The sequence below is a fragment of the Thermobia domestica genome, chromosome 10 (genome assembly GCF_964235325.1).
Source record: "Thermobia domestica chromosome 10, izTheDome1.hap1.1, whole genome shotgun sequence".
Lineage (NCBI taxonomy): Eukaryota > Metazoa > Arthropoda > Insecta > Zygentoma > Lepismatidae > Thermobia > Thermobia domestica.
Window position 1 is genome coordinate 218,862,858 of NC_137463.1, and position 21,667 is coordinate 218,884,524.

Here is a 21,667-nt window from a genome sequence, read left to right on the forward strand (position 1 = left end):
TTGTATTCATACAGCGCCGTAACTTAGATTTTTTTCTGGGGGGAGAAACATTAATACGCGTATTTTAGCCCTCTAGAAAATGTTTTTCCTAATTTTTGAGCCCCTCTTTCCGTCTATCACCTACTCTTCAAGACCCCCTCCGGAGCTTGTGGGCCCTTCCGCACGGCAAGGTCCGCGGGGCCGTTAGTTACTCCCCTTAGTAGCGCGGCTTACTCATAAAAAACTGCATTTAGTGAAAGAATTATGAAACTTGGCACACTTGTAGAATAAGCCATGGGAAACATTTTAAGATATGGAGGCATTCGAAATTCGTGCTTATTTGGCCGCCATCTTGGAAATCAATATGGCGTCCACGCGAAGGCACAAAATTTTTGTTACATAATAATATCTCCTCACAGAACTACCCTAGAACCTCCTCCATGCGTCAAATTAAAGATAATGAACGAATTAAGAATTTAAACTTAGTACATGTTATTTGTACGGCCACTATATTTAAATATAGCGACTGTTGTCAGTAAATTTTAGTTGTACTCATTACTGAATATTGCTATAATGCAAATAACTATGGAACTATCAAATTTGTACATTCACGTAGAAATAAACATGATAGCGCATAATCTAACTTTTCCAACGATGTCGGTATCTTTGCTCTATCTTCAAAATAAAGAAAACTAGTCGATTGTATATATTACAGGGTGTTGTGCTTTGGGATCTTCAATTTCACACCAACGTGTAATTATGTTCTCAAGAAATTGCGATAAATCTTTCTCGAGTCGAATTAAAGAAAATGAATTTCCCAAAAATATCAGACTAGCAGAATATATTTGCTCGTTTAGTCGCATGATACATTGATTTGTCTACAGTTACAATGAACGGTGTACAACCCTTATATTAGTAGAAAACTATTTTGAAATATTATTATTATAAATTGTATTGTATCAGATTAAAAAAAAAAGTGTTAACAAAAGTTTCAAAGCGTCAAGTCACTTCAGGAGCAAGCTCCTGCACAATTTTTGCACATAAGCGTACACGACAGTCCTTTCTTTTTGCACTTGCAAGCATTTTGTTGGCATCCTTTCTTGCAGCTGCACTTAATCAGTTCTCTTACTGCCTTAGAAATTTCCGGTTGAGTTGACCATTTTGGTGTTGGTTTCTCATCTAGCAAAATCCATCCCAATCTTGTAGTGGTGGAGTATTAATGATGTCCATTGTGGCTTTTCCCCATATGTGATCACTTTGGTAAAGCACTATTAAAATATGCTTCTTCAAAGCATCAGCTGTTGGGGAATGTTGAACATCGTTGTGTTGAAGGAAGTAAATAGTTACTTTCGAGCCTCGTTTACAGTCATTAAGTCACTCGTCTGAGCATAGCAGAGCACGTCATATCGTTGGAGTAGATCAAATACATTGTCTGTGATTGTATCTCGAGAAAACGACAGAAAGTCAAATGCTTCCAACACTTCAGGAAATGAATTCCATCCCTTCCACATGGTTGGTTTTCCACGCCCGGAAAAAGAGCGAAACACTGTCGCATCCACTGAAAGAGTGGACACAGCGAAGTGCAACTGACTTTCGTTCTCCAAGTTGTTCAGCAATAACATGGACATAGAAGAATCTTTCATGTTTTTCACTACCAAACTTTATGAACGACCGTTTAAGACCTTGACGTTTCAACTCGAAATAGTACGATATTGCCAAAACCACAATATCAGTGTCAACTGTTCTGATACATATGCCATGTTTACCATGAAGTACAGCATCCTAAACGTGCAAAATAATACGGGTATCGACTCCTTCGTGGTTGCAAATTTCATGAGAACTGTCGCGAAGACAAGAGCGATTTGTTATAACTCCTGAACCATGAGTAGACACTGCTTCAATGTCTGAAAAGGAACCCGAAGTTAATATTTTTTCTCCTAGTAACGGAAATAGTTCAAATTTATTTTCGGAATTTTAAAGGAAGTTTTGTCAGTTCCTTGGTAATGATTCATTTTTCCGTACCTGTAATCTCTGTACGCTACCTCGAGATTCCCTAGGATGAGATTTAATACTAGATATGTTATGAATGTCTCATACAGTGTCCACTCGTTGCAAATTATACTTGTTTGATGTGTTGTTGAAATATCAACAAGGAGTACTCAAGGAAAGTAAGTACTTGTCACTGTTGGTTTAAGAATGAACAAGGGCTGTCCCATCGTACGTAATTGCATCAAACTTAAGAGAGGTTACATCGTTTAACGTAGTGGTAGAAAGGTGTGGTATAATGGATTCCTCCTGGTCATTTTCACTTTCTGTGTTAGAGCAGTCTCTTACTACTGCATTGTGCATAATATATTGTTCTGCATTACCAAAGCATCTAAATAACTTAGCTTTATCATCAGTTCTCATAATCCCATTCTGAGAAATGGAGGGTGGAAATGGTTGGTTTCAAAGGAAATAAATTGTCGATATCCAATTCTCTGTTCAGATATATTACAAACAGCTTAGAAAAGAGATCTATGTCGTATTTCAGTGACTTTATAAGCACATTAGTGGACCGAGCGTTTCTAGTTCATCCAAACATCTTGAAATTATTCTTAGATATTGTTGAGTAAATTGAGACTCATTGATTCAAAATTCTATCCTGTAAGTATGATTTGTATTGATTCTTCCTTGTTTCTTCAATAATGAGGTTTCTTTTGCATTCCTCTTGCACTACAACGCCTTTTTCCAGGGAAAATAATTCGTTTCCTTCTTCAAGAAATGGATTTCCAAGCTTGTCCAACACCTCATGAAGCGGTTTCACCTTTGCACGAAATCTCTTCTGAAAAGACGATGTTTCTTCATGGTGCATATACTCTGTTTCTGTGTGCAATCCCAATTGGCCTTCCTCGAAGTCTTGAATCATAGATTAAATTTCGGGCCCAGCAAGCATCCATCCACGAAGGGCGGAAGGGCTATCCAAAAGACCTATTGCCTCACCGTCTCCTTTGACAAGAGTGTTGTTCTGCTCATGGGCTTGAACTAGCACCATAGGCGAAAATTTTCTGTCTGTCTTTTTAACAACGAACAGCCCCTGTTGAAAAGCCTCAGATATTATAGGCAATGTTTGCGGAAGCTGGAGTAGATCTTTAACAAACACCGAAAGCCACCTTGCGTAATTGTCAAAATCCATCGAAACAACAGTGTATCATATCCTTTAAGGTTGAAACGAAGAGACTGTAATCTCCAGTTCTCTGTTATCGTACAAACATGAACAGAATCATCTGAAGATCCAAGCATGTAGTTCAGTACTTAAACGTTGTGATATCTTGACTTTTTGCTTTTGTCCATTCTTGGAATCCGAGATTGTTGTTATTCTTCTCATAAGCTTCTTACATAAGTTGATAAAGAACAACATCTGTAATTTCGTGAGCTAATCTTGTCTTAGTAATATTGGAAGCCTTTAAGAAATAGTCTGCAACACCTGCTGTTGCGATGTCTGCTCTCGTGAGAGCTCATGTTCAGCCGCTACTATCTAAATACTTACCTATTATCTTCAGAAAATTTTGCTCGATATGCAGGGGTCCAAACATGATGGAAAAATTTACTTTCTCCATAACTATGTGGCCAGTTCTATTACAAAGCTTTGGCTAGGAAATATAATGGCTAATTCGTAGCTACAACTTGTGCTTGATCAGGGTTTAAGCAATTTGTTGTGGCTTGAATAAGATCCAATCCATGTTTCATCATGCTAAGTGATCCAGAACCTTCTGAAAAAAGGGGAAGTAGGCAAACTAGGGATTTCATTATCGGTTTCTCTAATTCATGCGTTGCGAAAAAGGCAGACCAAGATTTTATTTTCTCCTGTTGTAGGCAGTTCTCCAACCATGATAGTTCTTTGCTTCGTTTAAGAATCTCAGTTTCCACTGTCATTTGATCATAATGAATCTGAGTGTTGTCTGTTGTTGGAAGGCGTGGTTGGTTACTGGGCAAGCATGCCGGGCGCACATTGCAAAGATCTGGTGGCATTTGTGGAACCTTCTTCGACAAGCATCTTCTATCAAATTTCGCTGTCAGGTTTCTGTTTATGATTTTCTGTCCCTGTATTGGGTGCTGGAATACTGATATACTGGTCCCATGGAAAGAATTTTCGCTGGTGGTGCTTGAAGGATTATGGTGTAAGTTGTCATATGTAGATGTCGTGAAAAGCCCAATTTCAATGTGAGGCGGACAGAAGGCGTTTTCTTCAATACTACGACGCACTGCCACATTAGAGTGAAGAAGATATAACGAGCAATCTATCATACGATATGGATAAACCAAGAGAGTGAAGAATGTCCATTAGTTCCCTTTTCCTTGTCTTTGCATGTGATTTCATCGCAAGATATACAGGAAGGGGTGGTTCTCTGTCTTACATGTGTCTGAAAGATGTTGCTTTTGAGACTTGTGTGTGAATGTTGAACATAAATAGTTGACAAATAGAGAGAGCTGGTTGAGATACCGCTACTTCAGTTTTCGGGCTAGATCCATAAAGTATGCCGGTTATTAAAGATAAAAGCAGTGCATCAACCACATCTGTGAACTCGCCATTAAAGGAACAAACAAAGCGCAATACATTTTCACGTATGATTTTAGCTACCTTAGAAGTATTAATAGTTTCTTCGATTAGCTTTCACAGGCCAATCTTATGGAATCACCAATAGCTCCCTCGCATAACAGAAGGTATTCTCGTCCAGATTTTTTCGCTTTCATGTCCGGAAAGTTTTGTAGTATTTTCTCAGGAAGGAATGTACTATGAACTTCTGTGTCAGCGATAGGCATATCATGAAGGGCTTTTTGTACATCGCGACAAGATCAGGCATTTTAAATACAGAATAAACAGAAACTGCATTTTTTCTCACACTTTCCATATAGCATAGAATATCAGTAAAAGCAATACCTTCCAATACCTATGCATTGTTCGTTTCTTCTGAAAAAGCTGCTTTGGTAGCTAATCTGCAGGAATTATATAACGAATTTAAGCATGCCAAATGGTACTTGCATTCTCTTGCAATCATATCTCCTTCCGCAAGTTTGGCCGCTAGCAAGCTGTTTCCTAAAATGTCAACACATTTACGGGTATTGTGTTCTATGGATTTTGTAGAAACATTATGTAGGCCTGAGCCAGTGTTTTTGCCACAGAAAAAGCAAACATTTGCGAAGAGTTCACTCACTTTTGCTCTGAGTGTTCTGGGAACAAGAGTGTGTGAAGACGAGACTGTTAATACGAGGCACATCCAGAAAGTAAGATTTCCACGCGTCCCATAGCTAGGAAGCCGTATGTTGTGCGAAGCGACTGCGTGCACGTAAGAGAGTAAGGTCCAAACATGGCGCAAGCGCCAGCAGAACTTCCCTAACACTCTCAATTGTGTCGTGACAGTGATTGAAGATCGGCGTTCCTATTCCAGCTCCCGCCACGTGTGAAGTGCGAGCAGTGATAAAGTTTTTGAATGCACAGGGCATAGCACCGATTGAAATCCATCGTCAGCTGTATCGTTGCAAAAATATCAATGCTGACCCTGTGCGCCTTGCTTTGTGCTCTAAGGTCAGTTGCTTCAACACAAAACTTCTTGATCATTAGGCACTCCGTGACAGTGGTGTGCAATAAGGAGCAGAAAATCTGCAGGAACTGCTTGCTCATGCCGTTAGGCCCATGGACTTGGCACAGCTAACGATGGATTTCGATTGGTGCTATGCCCTGTGCATTCAAAAACTTTATCACTGCTCGCACTTCACACGCGGCGGGAGCTGGAGTAGGAATATCCATCTTCAACCACTGCCACGACGCTACTGAGGGCACTAGGGAAGTTCCGCTAGTGCATGTGCTATGCTAGGACCTTACTCTCTCACATGCACGTAGTCGCTTCGCCCAACATACCGTTTCCTAGCTATGGGACGCGTGGGAAACTTACTTTCTGGATGCGCCTCGTATTTCTAATTGTCGTTTCTCTAACCTTTGCCAAGCTCTTTCAACAGCTGTGTTGTTGAATTTCAACGAGCACATCTTATGCCAAACAGCACTGTTCGTGGTGAGAGAATTAAGAGAATTTCCTCCACTCTCCATATGTCTCATGCTGATCTTGAGAGGCAGAACATCAAGCTCTTGAAGCGTTTTGATGTTTTTAGCGACTGATTAGTAGCCGCTATCTAAGTCAATAGCTCTGTTTTTGCTACAGAACAAACAGTAGTTTCATTTGTCTTCTTTTGACAAAGACAACATAGTGACCAGTCAAAGAAACAATCATCATCATCATCACCTTCCGCAAATTTAAACTTCTTTGCAGTAGATACCATAATGCTTGAATGATAAAATCAGTACCCTATTTGTGGTTTGAAGTATGGAACAAAATTATGTTACATTATATTCACAATAGAACCAATAGGTTGTATAAATCAGAATTATTCGTAGGTCTTTGGTTACAATTTCTCTTCATTCGATGAACAACACTGTGGAAAGAGCACAATTTATCACCGAGCAAAGCACACGCGTGCTGAATGTTCTCATACCTATTTTGACGGCGAAAGGTGTAAACCTATTGCTGTGAAAAGAGCACTTCCATTGTTCTTTTACCAAGTGCCGGTTTCCTCACACTTATGTATGATTGTATTACAGGATACTACCCACGATGTTTACATTTTCTTTCAACATCCGGCAAACGACAGAGTACAAAAAATAAAATCTTTAATTGCTGTAACTAGTAAAAACACGAATCAGACAAATGTCTCACTGTAAAAGTCAACAGGATATGTAAACAAATGATTATTCATAAAACTCACGAGGAAAATATTAAAAAGTAACTGCACAAAACTTTTTCTTATTGTACGTTTAGTAGCAATATATCACACTTCTCACTCAGGATGTAGCTACTTCACACTGTTCATTTTTATTAGTACAACACTATGTATTATCCTTCCTTCCTTAAATTCCAATCTTCACTCCTCTATAAGGAGCGACTTCACTGCTGGGTTCCTTATCCTTATATCATGGGAAATAAGAAGTCTTCTTGTATCTTCTTGCCACACCCACCAAAATATGATACGACCTATTTAGGATAAAGAGACTTGTATTTATACTTCAGAGGGTCACCATGTACTATGTTTATTTGCAAGGAACAAAAGGTCAAGCAGCGTTGCCAGGTCTCTGCGATTAAAAAATCCAATCTTGTTACAAACTTTATTTCATATCAGGTTTCCCCAAAATTAACAATTAATGATACGAAAATATTCATTTTAATGAGTATAGCAAAGTAATCATCGTAATTTCTTGAGAACATAACTACACATTGGTGTGAAATTGAAGATCCCAAAGCACAACACCCTGTAATACATACAATCGACTAGCTTTCTTCATTTTAAAGATAGAGCAAAAGATACCGACATCGTTGGAAAGGTTAAATTATGCGCTATCATGTTTACCTCTACGTAAATGTACACCTTGTCTCAAAAAGGTTGAGCGCATTCTTTATTGGTGTTTTGAGGCAAAAATTTTCTAAGTCCAGCTTCGGGTATCTTCGGGAAAAAGTAAGCCAGGTTCGAACCTCCAAGCCAGCCTTTGCAAAAGGGTAAAAGTTTGCAGATGTGTTTTTCTTCTTTTAAATATAATAAGACTTGTTGCCAAGTGTTTAAAAAAGCAACATTGATTGAAATACTAAATGATACAATATTTCGAAACGTTTTTATTAATGTGAGCACATGCTTGTTTGTCATTTAGCTCTCTATACGTAATGGAACATTTAAATACGTTAAAGAATCTTTCCATATGTAAAAGAATGCTCAAAATTAAGAAATAGAACATAATTATCGCCTGAGTACTAAAATAAAAGTCAAAGTAGAACAGAAACTGCGTTTGTAATGGATATGAATGTCATAATCATCTTGAGATCTGTTATACGTTGCTAGAAGCTTAGTTCTAGAAGTCCTTGTGTTAGCTCATTGGTAAGCTGTCGGATTTCAAATCATATGGTTGAAAGTTCGATTCTCGTCTGGGCCAATACTTTTTTTAAAATTACATTTTCCGCAATGCATGAAAAATTATATAAAATAATTACATTAAAATACATAAGTTGTTTATATATAACACAATAATTGCAGAACATAGTAATTATTATGTTTAAAATATAACATCTGAGATAATTTTCACAGTAGGTCGGTATTATATATGAGGATGTAAATACAAGTTAAGAAACTCGTTCAATAGCAATAAATAAATCATGTAGTGTATTTATTTGCAGCTATTTGTCATATAGAGAGTAATTCTCAACATTCATAATACAGAATGTCATTTATGTTCTTGAAAAGTTATTCGATGCATAAACAGAGGGTATAAACAGAGAATCCAAAGTCGGAACGCTCGCAAAAAAATTCATGAACCCCAATGGTCACGTGAGCAGACTGGAATTGTGCTTATGAAGCATGCCACAGCAGAAAGTTTTTTCATAGATTTTCAATTCAATTCCTGATATATGCTTTTGCAATGTGGAAGTGGTGATGCCTTGAGTCGCCCTCTCTCGCTCGCTCGCTCGCTCACTCTCTATTTATACAAAATATAAAAGTGGATTTATGTGTGTGTTTCAACATAATTCTAATATATCTAGAGCAATTTTAACTATATTTCTTACAGTCTGGAAAAAGAGTACTGTCGGGATACATATCAAAAATGCTAGAAACGGGTCGATATTAGTATCGAATCCATAGTTTCGTGGTCGCTTAGGTGAATAGCTCTACTTTCAATTCAAGTCCAATTAAGCTCCCATTAGCACCCAGGGTGGTTACGTAGCGACATAAAGATATCGAAATCAACCGATATTAGAATCGAATCGTAAGTTTTCAGCGCCGCTAACAGTGTAGCATTTCCCATTAGTCCACATTAGTCCCATTGCCTAGAGGGCAACATATTTGCAGAGTGCAAATTTTAAAACTTGAATAATGTTTTAATTTTTTCCGTATGAAAAAGTTAAAAATCATGAGCAAATATACTATTTCACGAACAATCCTCTTTTACTATTCTAATATGTTTAATAATTGCGTAAGAAATGTAATAGTAATTCAGAACATGTTTCACAGTTGTTATTTTTTGTTACATAGTTGTAGCTATAGCATGTAGTGAGTGGAATTTAACTGTAATAAATTCACTAATTAACCATATTCGAATTAAGTTTTATTTTTAAGTTCGGAATGAAGGGGCGGAGAAATATGTAGTTATTGGCGGCACCGAGCTTTTCTTCATTTTACTTTCAAGATCTCCATTTCTCTTTTGTCATTTGTTCCTAATAAAAAAAGTTCAGTCACTTTTGGATTGTCATAGGATAGTAGGAGTTGGATTTTGGGATGCAGCCTGTGAGATTCTAGAGGAGCTAACTGCTTGAAAAAATATTTTTGAATCATCTGTAACATATGAAATAAGGATATGTATCATAAAAAATTGATAGGAAAGTGCATGTGCACATGTGTAAAATAGAAGGAAAACGTAATAAAATGTGCTCAAAATTAAGGAAAGGTAGGGTTTATTTTGAAAATGTTATTGAGCTTCATGCCAACCATGGTGGCGCTTCGTAGCTAGTCTGTCGACGTCACTCATATATACGGTGACATCGTACTATACTCTCGCCCCGGGCAATGATTTTCCATGGCACTGTTCACTATAAACAAAAAAATGGATTCTACTATTATAGAAATAGGTATGTTAAAAATCCCACACAAGCTTATTATAAAACAAATTATAAAAGGGTCGCTGGCAAGAGCGTGTGATAAAAGTGGATCGTGAAGCTGGTGTTTAATATATGGAGCGTTCCGAGCATAAGGCAATCAAGCCATAAAGTTAGAAAAAATGGCCATAAAATTTGTATTCTAAACGTAATTACATGGGCATTTTCAATTTTTTTTTTTTTTTTTTTTTTTTTTTTTTTTACGTTGGTCTACTTTTCCTTGATTCGAAACTTTTAAATTTCACCCTATTTTCTACTGAATGTGTCTGTAAGGCAACAAAGAAATAATTACATATGATAAATTTAAATTCATTTTAATTCGGAAAATGAGAAACACTTTGCCATTATATATCGTAAAGGTCAGACCCACCAGTATTGTAACAAAGAGGTGCTTGAGCCAATGACGGTAGAAATTCAAACTCCGATAAGTGATAATTTCACAGTCTTGTTTTATTACAAGTGTAATCTCTTTAGTCAATGGAGAGGAGGACGTGGGTCATCGGTCAGAGTTGATGTCGATGGGTTTTGGTGGGTCGGAGTTGGTCGCAATGGTTCAGAGTGGTTCATAGTTGGTGGTGGGTCAGAGTGGATCACGATGGTTGATGGGTCAGAGTGGGCCAATGGGTCATTTGGGTGGTGGGTGATAGTGGGTCATGGTGGGTCGTGGATCAAATTTTCATTGACCCACACCATCTCTGGTTAAAATTGTACTAAAGATAAGAGGCACCGAAGATGCATGTCGGCTATTATGCTCAAATTTTGCGCATGGATAGTACTCCACCAGAAAGCAATAAATCTGAAACGGTTCACGGTATCACCTCCTAGAACTCGAGATGTAGGGGTTTGTCTGATTGGCTAAATTAAGACGTCAATGAGTTATCCTTCAACAACCAAGCTTTTTATGATCGTTTCCGTGGGGAAGTCAGAAGAACACGTGCCTAGTAATCGTAATATTGATAGTTCGCGTCCACCCCGGCGTATTTGTTTTGTGTTTTTTTGATTCACCTAAATATAAACAAATCACACATATAGGCATTTTAACATATTTTGGGAGAGTAATTTTTGTGGTTCGTTGGCGTTTCATCGCGTCTCTGCCGCTGGTAGTAAAGTTTTCAAAATTGAACTTGGGCCATCACGGATCGTCGCTGCGGGGCCACCAATTTCTGGCGAGAGGTTAATAGTTGACGATCTGTACTCCACCGACGCTTACAGCTTAGGGTAATGAACGATGTCCTTGCCTTGTAGACTTCATGACTACCGACGTCGGCAGTCAACTAGCTTTTAGTATTCCTTTATTAACCATCTATCGTTCATGTTTGTACACGGTGTTGTCATAATAATAATAATAATAATAATAATAATAATAATAATAATAATAATAATAATAATAATAATAATAATAATAATTATAATTATTATTATTATTATTATTATTATTATTATTATTATTATTATTATTATTATTATTATTATTTGTAGTAACAGTAGTATAATTGATGATAGAATAATTATTGTCTATGTATTGTCTAGGTAGGACTACACACAGGATTTGGCTCGTTTTGGTTCGACTTGACTCTAATCCGAGTCGAGTTGGAAGATATTTTTCGCGCCGAGTCCAAGAGTAGACCTCAAAGATGTCTGTTTCGAGTCGAGTCGAGTTTCAAAGAGAAGTCGTTCGTGCCCATCCCTACTAATGAGAGCTTAATCGGAGTTAAGCGAAATTGAAAGTCTCACTATTTATCTAAGCGACCCCGAAAACTATGAATCTAATATCGATCATTTTCTAGCAATCTTTTATATGTATCCCCCTCCCATTCACCATAGGTAACCCGACAGCACTCTTTTTGAAACTATAAGAAATGTGGTTAAAATTACTCTAGGCCAGTGGTTCTCAATCTAATTCCTATCACGATCCACTTTTATCACACGCTCTTGCCAGCGACCCTTTTATAATTTGTTTTATAATAAGCTTGTGTGGGATTTTTAACATACCTATTTCTATAATAGTAGAATCCATTTTTTTGTTTATAGTGAACAGTGCCATGGAAAATCATTGCCCGGGGCGAGAGTATAGTACGATGTCACCGTATATATGAGTGACGTCGACAGACTAGCTACGAAGCGCCACCATGGTTGGCACGAAGCTCAATAACATTTTCAAAATAAACCCTACCTTTCCTTAATTTTGAGCACATTTTATTACGTTTTCCTTCTATTTTACACATGTGCACATGCACTTTCCTAACATGAGTAACACACTTCCTCCGAAATGTGTGGCCCCTTTTTTAGGCGTCCGGCACTGACAGTGGATACAGTAACTGTAATATCTATATTCCCAACGACGAAGGTGCTGGTTCAAGATGGATGTTAAACTCCTTCATTGAAGAGGCCATTAACCTATCCGATCTAAGCCCACAACTTCTTGACCAAATAATAGAATGATCATGCGACAAGTCTTTGCAACTGGTTTTCTGTAACGAAGACTTGGACAAGTTCTGCCTGATGAGGAGAGAAGAATATCCTGGTCTGGTGATTGCTGCTTTAAAAGTAATAATTCCATTTGCTATATCGTACTTGTGCGAAAGTGTTTTTTTTTTATGGTAAACATTAAAACAAAGATAAGAAATCGCTTATCAGTTGAAAATGGCTTGATAATGTTCGTCATGAAGATTGAACCGGGCATTGCTGCACTAGTGAAATTACACCATGCTTAGGTATCTCATTAGGTTTTAATTTTAATTGTATTTCAATGTGCAGGTTTTGTTTCATGTGTATTTTTCTAGTATTTCTATATACAGTTCTCATTAGTTTTATATCATACCTCTTTGATTTAAATTCATTTTTAAACAACTCTACTAACTAACTAACTCTATGGCCTATGGAACCCGGAGGTTCAATGCCGCGTTCACAAAAGCTCTACACTGACTTCTATCCTTAGCCAATTGGATCCAGTTTCTAATTTGTATTCTTATCTCAGCGAGATCCATCTTAATATTCTACTCCCATCTGCGCCTAGGTCTTTCTAATGGTCGTTTTCCGTTTGGTCTTCCTGTCAAGACTTTGAAAGCGTTTCTACTTTCTTCCATTCTAGCTACATGACCTGCCCACCTAAGCCTCCTAGACTTGACGACCCTAACAATGTTGGGTAACCGTATAAATTATGTAGTTCCTCGTTATGAAGTTTCCGCCATTCCCCATTCCCGTTCCTCTTGGGTCCGAATATTCGTCTAAGGATCTTGTTCTCAAATACTTTCAGTCTATGTTCTTCCCTCAGAGTAAGTGACCATGTTTCGCAACCATACAGAACAGCAGGCATGATTATCGTTTTGTATATTTTAAGCTTCAAATTTCTCGACAGAATTCGCGACGACAAGAGACTTTGAACCGAATAGTAACACGAATTCTACACCCTTTGAAAATGTTCAGTAGGCTTATTTTTTTATTGTTCTTTACAGTGTGTATAAAAAATAAAAGTATGCCTATCAGAACAAAATTAAAAATAATATTTAAAAATAATTTCTGGTATTAGATTCTAACTATATTTATCTCTTCCGCCTATCTTCGCGATCCCCTAGGAGCCGCGACTCCCAGGTTGAGAAACCCTGCTCTAGGCACACATGAGTTATGATGGAACATACATACATACACTTTTATATGTATAAATGCAGATAAGAGAGAGTTGAGAGAGAGCGATTAAGGAATTACCGCTCACAATCTCTTCACTTTACTTTTGCGATTCGTGAATTTCTTACGTGACAGTTTGGGGCTAGCTAGTTTTTTTGCCTTGAACCACGATCCGATTTTCGATATGCTCGACCTAAATGCTGTAATGCGAATATTGAGAAGTTATCTGCGATGAAAGTAGCTGCAAATAAATACATTACATAACTTATTTATTGCTATTACACGATTTTTTAAATTTGTATTCAATATTCACACATAACACACCGACGTTCTGTGAATACCTCAGATGTTATATTTTAAAGATAAGAATTACTTATGTCGTGAAATGATATGAATATATATATTCAACTCATATATACAACTGATGGTATGAAAATATATATACAACTGATGAATTGTAATGTAACTATTTTACATAATTTTCATGCATTGAGGAAAGTAGAATATCATAAAAGAATCTCACCTGAACGGGTATCGAACTCACGATTTAAACACTCGGTGGTGTACCACTGAGCTAACATGACCGCTTTTCGGAATCTGCTTCTGAAATATAACTGAGCTCATACGTAAATGCTCTTTTCCGTATGGAAATCACAATGACGAAACGAGAGTGTGAATACATAGTCTCGAAATATTGTATCATTAAGTATTTCAATCAATGTTACTTTTTTCTACACTTAATACCATTTCAACATGTCTTATTATATTTAACAGAAGGAAAAACATATCTGTACATCTTTTCCCGATTACTAAGGTTGGCTTTGGAGGTTCGAACCAGCAGCTTTAGTTTACTGTTTTCCGAAGATACCCGAAGTTGGACTTCGAAAGTGTTCGTCTCAAAACAGCTATCATCATATCGCTCAATCTGTTTGGTATATGGTATATGTTTTTATACGTGTAAAGTCAGTATAACAATTCATTCTTTAAACAGCTTTTCGTATGTATTAATATTTCTTTATAAAAACTGTTTTTAATATTATTATTACGGCGCACCATTTTCAGATTTCTTTCGCGAGTCGTTGATCAAGTCGTTCGCCACCAGCGTTGCCAGACTCACAGCTCGGAATTATTCCAAAACCTGATCGAACTTATGCTAGATTCGGTCAAATTATGCTAGATCCTGATAATTACTAATTCAGGAGTTTTAAAAAAAGGAAGTTGAGATACGATAACGTAACTTAAAATACACAGAGAGCAAGAATGCATGGATAGAACTCAATACTTCACGCACCAAAATTTTAACTCAACTAAATTACTGCAGTCGTTGTCAGACTCAATGGCGTATATATCGTATAAATGAATGCAAAGTTTTTGTTTACATATTTTGAAAGAAAATTACTTCGCAGCATAAGCGGAGTTGGGAATCGTCTGCTGGGGGGGGGGGGCAGATTTTTGGTCGGTCTCGGAGCTGTCATTTCAGGAATAAATATGATCATGAAGTCAGAAATAAAGATGGTGAAGTTGCCAAAAAGTTGGGGGGGGAATGGCCCCCACAGCTCCGCCCATGCCTCGGAGTTAAAGGATTAGAAAACCCTGGGTGGAGCCACAAAAAAAAGCCCAAAGCCGTTCCGAACTTACTTCGGAAAATAAGACTGCCTGTATGGTTTACCGAGTGTATGAATCAATGGAAGAGGATACATTTCTGCCGTTCTTTTTCTTCCCACGACCAACTTCTCCAGGTTTTACGGCTTTTTGATAACTTGCTGAAATTGTGCTAGATTTGGGCAGGATGCTAAAAGCAAGATGCTAGATGCTAGAGACATGCAAATTATGCTAGATCAAGCATCATTATGCTAGATCTGGCAACGCTGTTCCCCACAATAGGCGTGTCGTGCAAGTAACCAATCACACGCCAGGTACTAGCTTTTACCTATTGCTTCCTTCTCACAGCTCAGAACATTGGTAACTATGGATAGACGTACAGCAGTAATTACTTTATGGGAGTTGGAAGGTTATTCTGCAACTGCAGCTAGCAGGCGAGTAGGTGTCCCGGCCTCTACAGGAAGGCGATGGATTCGGAAATATGGTGCTACAGGTCAGACTGGTAATTTACGATCTCCTGGTCGTCCGCATGTGTCAACCGAAGCCCAAGATGCGGGATTAGTAAACGAAGCCCGGTTAGACCCACTAAGGACGTCTGGACAGCTAAGGGAAGCTTCTCTCTTTCCTGGTAGTAAGCATACAGCTCTGCGAAGGCTTCGTCATGCTGGGTTACGTGGCCGTGTTGCTGCCGTGAAGGAAAAACTCTCAGACGACCACAAAATTTACCGTCTCGCGTTTGCACAGGCGAATGTGGGTCTCAATTGGGAAAACGTAGTTTTCTCAGATGAATCCATATTCACAACATCAAAGGAGGGACGCCGTTTTGTGTATCGTCCGAGAGGCATCCGATATGACCATGGATATGTGGCTGCTTGCAATCGCAGTGGCCATGTATCTATTTTATGTTGGGGTTGGATTTCCAGTCGCGGAGCAGGACAGCTTCATAGAATTGTAGGACATCTGGACAATGCTCAGTACTTAGACATTATCAGTAATATCATGGTGCCATCTGTACGAGTATTTCAGCCTGATGGTGTAATTCAGTTCCAGCAATACCAGTCGCCAATACATACTTCCCGTGTGGTTCATGAATGGTTCGCAGGGCACCCTGAGATTGATTTAATCGACTGGTCGCCTCGTGGAGCAGACCTCAATCTCATGGAAAATATGTGGGCAGAAGTGAAGCGTACTCTAAGGGAAAGTTGGCCTGAGGCAGATCCACCAAGAACTCAGGATGACCTGTGGCATTTTGTTTCCGAAGCATGGCTGGAGGTAGGGGAAGGAGATAGATTTGTCACCCATGTAATAGATTTCATGCCCAGAAGAATGGGGCGTGTAATAAATTCAGAAGGGTCTTGGACACAATATTAATGTCCCCGCCTTAACTCCCGAAAAAAAGCCCTTTTCAGGGCTACCTAAACGCCTCTGAAAATATTTCTAGAAGCAAACCACTCCTTGTATCCCATTTCTATGCAATCCTACTAGCAAAAGAATGATAATTAGCTGTAGGCTTTGAACTCAAGACCTCTTCAGTGGCAAGTCCGTACTCTACCAGTGAACTAACATGAACACGCAAACCTAACCTGAAGAAACACGATTTTCAATTTCTGGTATTCGATGACAATGATGCTCATATACTTTGCAAATGTTGTATTCAACTTGGGATATTCCGCAACACACACACACACATAAACAAAGCGAAAGAGAGAGAGAGAGAGAGAGAGAGAGAGAGAGAGATGAATACACAAAAGCATATTCAACGTATTCGAATGAGACTCTAAGTAACGACATTCCGTTCTAAAGAGAATTTGTGTTTCTTCCCGTGACGTTAAGGGGATCGGGAAAAGTTATGTGTCTTGAAGCAGGATACGACTTTGGATACTCTGTTTATACACTTTCTATGACAAATAGCTGCAAATAAATACACTACATAACTTATTTATTGCTATTCAACGATTTTCCTAACTTGTATTTAACATTCTCATATAATACCGACCTACTGTGAAAATTATCTCAGATGTTATATTTTAAACATAATACTTACTATGTTCTGCAATTATTATGTTATATATAAACAACTTATATATTTTAATGTAATTATTTTATATAATTTTTCATGCATTGCGGAAAATATAATTTTAAAAAAAAATATTGGCCCAGACGAGAATCGAACTCTCAACCATATGATTTGAAATCCGACAGCTTACCAATGAGCTAACACAAGGACTTCTAGAACTAAGCTTCTAGCGATGTATAACGGATCTCATGATAATTATGACATTCATATCCATTACAAACGCAGTTTCTGTTCTACTTTGACTTTTATTTTAGTACTCAGGCGATAATTATGTTCTATTTCTTAATTTTGAGCATTCTTTTACATATGGAAAGATTCTTTAACGTATTTAAATGTTCCATTACGTATAGAGAGCTAAATGACAAACAAGCATGTGCTCACATTAATAAAAACGTTTCGAAATATTGTATCATTTAGTATTTCAATCAATGTTGCTTTTTTAAACACTTGGTAACAAGTCTTATTATATTTAAAAGAAGAAAAACACATCTGCAAACTTTTACCCTTTTGCAAAGGCTGGCTTGGAGGTTCGAACCTGGCTTACTTTTTCCCGAAGATACCCGAAGCTGGACTTAGAAAATTTTTGCCTCAAAACACCAATAAAGAATGCGCTCAACCTTTTTGAGACAAGGTGTACAAATCTGATAGTATTTGCCATTATAGCAATATTCAGTAACAAGTACAACTAAAATTTACTGATTCGATTCCCGGCGGGAGCTCATGTGGTTCGGATTCCACGTTAATCAGTAGGTCCCCGTCTCATATAGCCTCGCTGCTGAAAGGGACGCTAAACTAAAATCAACTCAACTAAAATTTACTGATAACAGTCGCTATATTTAAATATGGTGGCTGTACAAATAACATGTACTAAGTTTAAATTCTTAACTCTTTCATTATCTTTAATTTGACGCGAGGAGGATGTTTCTAGGGTAGTTCTGTGAGGAGATGATATTATTTAAGTAAAAGTCTGTGCCTTCGCGTGGACGTCATATTGATTTCCAAGATGGCGGCCAAACAAGCACGAATTTCAAATGCCTCCATTTTTTAAAATGTTTCCCATGGCTTACTCTACAAATGTGCCAAGTTTCATAATTATTTCACAAAATGCAGTTTTCCTTTGATATTCCGGCTTAAGCCGATCTAGTACCTGAGACCGTTCTATACATGACAAATTAATTAAGGGAACAATATTGACAAATCTCAAAGCCATACGAATAAATATTATTTCTAGGGACCCTAATATACATTGAAATGGGTCTACGATTCATTTTTGTTTTATTTATCTTTTGTGTACTGTTTTGTTTATGTAATGTAGTGAACCTGTTTGATGCTTCATTTATGATTTCGTGTTCGTATTGTTTATTGAATAAGAAAATTTTGTCTTAAAATGTGCCCCCTCAAACGGCGGGAAGTTTCCCTGGGGGACAGTTGCTGCCCCTGCCCCCCACAAGTTACGGCCTGGTATTCAACATCTCTTTGTAATATTGCGATTTGTAAACAAAGGCCTCTGAAACCGAGAATTCTTCTACTTGTATGATGTATATTTGTTTGTTAATAATTTGATGGGCGATATTCTACCGTCCACATTTCTTGTTTTGATATTGTGTTATGCAGTATCCCAGGGGGTTTCTTCCCTCTAGGCCCCGCAAAGGCTACGGCTACCTTCGCTTGAAGAAGAAAGCAGTAAAAATCAAATAAATAAAATTTTAGTTCATTTCAAAGAAAACAGCAAAATAACTCTCCACATAAATTAATTTGTTAATTTAAAAAAAAAAGGCATAGGTAATAACACCATTAAAAATGACCTAAGCTTTGATATTTTTTCTTTTTATTACTGTGAAGTTGCTCTGTCATGACTATGTGATGCTACATTAAAAAAGTAGATGATACAGCTGTAAAAGATGATTTTTTCTTAATAGTTTTTATGGTTTCTTCAATATTCAAATAAATCTAACAAATATTTGCTAAAACCTGTACGTTACTACAATAAGTCAAAAAAAAAAAAAAAAAAAAAAAACATACGTGAAAAGGAAAGAGAAACGAGGCATAAATACTTCTGAAGTGTATACAACATTTTAAATAGTTTAATAATAAATACTATCTAATGCTGTCGCAAGAGTAACCAGAAACTTCCGTGTGTTATCACTTTATCCTTGATCCTTGGTAATCGAGAGTCTTAAGTATCTAATGTAGCCGAATTTACGTAAAAAGCGTGATCCAAGGCCACTTAAAAGATTGGAGATTTGTTATTTACAGTGTATTATACACAGTGGTGGAAACGCTGCCGTCCTGCCGGCAGAACGTACGTACCTCCTCGATGGAAAGAATGAGTTTATCCTTCCGGAAGGACGGAAGCCTTTCACCAATACGCTATTTAAAATATACAATAAACAATATAAGTGTAGGTTTAGTATTTCCCAGTTATCACCGAAATTCGCTCTACTTCACACATCATTGATGTTTGGTGCATCAAAATAGCGAGCGTAAACGTTCACACGATCATCTTTAGAAAACATCCCGCCATTACTGAACTAACACTCGTACCAACATGTTTTTTGCGCTAAAACTAGCCCTGCTCTTTCTACCTTTTGCGCTTTTTGCTCTTTCCACTAGGAGAATTTTCTGTCCAGCTGGACGTACACAAAGTACTCTAATTTAACATGGTAGGGATTTTAAGACGTTACGTCCTGCCGGAAGGACGTTGTACGTTCTAAGATTGATATTGCCACAATTTGTGGATGCGATTTGAACAAAATTTGCACCAGATATTGTGTCTGTTGAGCAATGGCTTCCGTAGAGAACAGCCGATTTTAGTTATTCAGAGCATGCTGGTACTGGTTTGAAAGTTGTGGGACAATATGGCGAACGTAGTTATTCGTGCAAATCCGTTATGTGCTAGTCAGAGTACGCCTGCAATGTTAGCAAGGCACGTATTATAAAATGAAGTTACTTTAAGCATGGCTCTGGCTCAGGAGCAGGTCATAGGTGCCATATGGCAAACACACCACTCTCAAAAGCGGTCAAAGAAGCAACTTGACAAACTACTGGTCACACGAGCCACTGATGAATGTATCTACGTTTATAAGAAGAATCGGATATATATATATAGCTAAGCCACATATGCCTTCGGTCAAAGTCACCGTGTATCATACCAGCCATATCATGCAGAAAATTGAAGGTTGGTCAGACAAGCCATTGGTTACTGACGCTAACTGTCATGTACGCCATTGATCAGACAAACCACATTTGCGCAGTAGTGACAAACTGATTTACATAACTGTTCCACAATAAGTAGCTTCAGTGACTAAGACTGCTTTGACCAGTGGCTTGTCTAACTTTCAACTTACCGTGTCATGTGAGTGAAATGAGTGAACCCGTATGTGGCTTGTTTGTCCGATTCCCCTTCTAAATATGACTATATTAATCATTGCCGTATATGACAGGTGGGAGTGTGCAGTAGTTACTCTGATCGTTTTTCAGATGTGGCGTGTTTACCATTTGGCGTCTGTGACCTAAATCTTCAGCTCAGGGTGGTGATGCTTCACTTCGAAAAATGAAATGAAATCTGAGTTTTAAGTCCAACGGTTATGCCGGCTAGGCTAAAGGGGACGGTGATGAGAAACGAATGAAATGGTGGAATGAAGGAGGTGGGAGGTAACGGGAGAACCATGAGGAACCCACGCTCACGATGTTTGACCACGACAAAGTTCACTTGGCGCGAGCTATGTTCGACCCATGGACCCCATGGATCAGAGGTGAAGGCTCTACCACTGAGCCTCCGTGGCCCCATACTCCACTTCGAAGCATTGTATGTTTTTAATACCCTGTTTAACATATTATTGTTGTGCAACGGCTGACATGTTAGGAGCGTATTACCTAACTAAACTTTTTGTGTATCAGCTTCAAGCCAGATCCGCGAGTTCCTACTGGGAGTTCTTAAATACACTGAGAAAAAAAGAATTGTAGGTGGCGTACTTAAAAAGATAGGTTACATGCGTAATTCTTGTAGTTTTTGGACTTAACGTACAGCAGACGTATAACTGAAAACGCATGTTTTATAATACTTTCTGTATAAGTGTTCCATCTATACGTACTTTCCGTATGAACCAATGTAGGCGGTCAGGATCTCACATACAAATGGACGTATATAACATACAGCCGACGAAGGTAACATAAGTATATGCATGTGATATACGGAAAACTGTTAGATGTCAGACATCCTGCAACGGCATGATGTAACACCTAAGGGCATTGCCTATGTAGATAACGTATGCTCCGTACTGATTTCTATAGTAAGCAAGAGGATTCCGTATATTTGTATAATATACCGCTGTCCGGATTTTTCTCTCTGTACATTATCGTTGTTTATTTTTCATTACGCTTACTCGCCGATCCCACTAAAATACCCTAGAACTATCTCTGTTGTAATTATATGAAAACATATAAACTAAATATAGAGAATGCAAATTGTAATCAATACAGCGGCGCTGTTTATTTTTCTAAGTGCAATTTTCGATACTATTCTTAATTTTTTGGTATTGCTTTTTTGTGTGTGTTCCTTTACTTAGCCAGTAACGTAAAGGCGCCGATAATTTAGATGAAATAATCGATTACTAAAATGAAGTGTCTGCTCAATAGTAGAAAAGTGATGATGATGCAA

General features: G+C 37.9%; 1 protein-coding gene across 1 annotated transcript in view; it reads left to right on the top strand.

Annotated features, from left to right (window-relative positions):
• LOC145662995 (fatty-acid amide hydrolase 2-A-like) overlaps positions 1-21,667 on the top strand; it is a 286,215-nt gene that overhangs the window by 70,201 nt on the left and 194,347 nt on the right. The window lies entirely within an intron of this gene.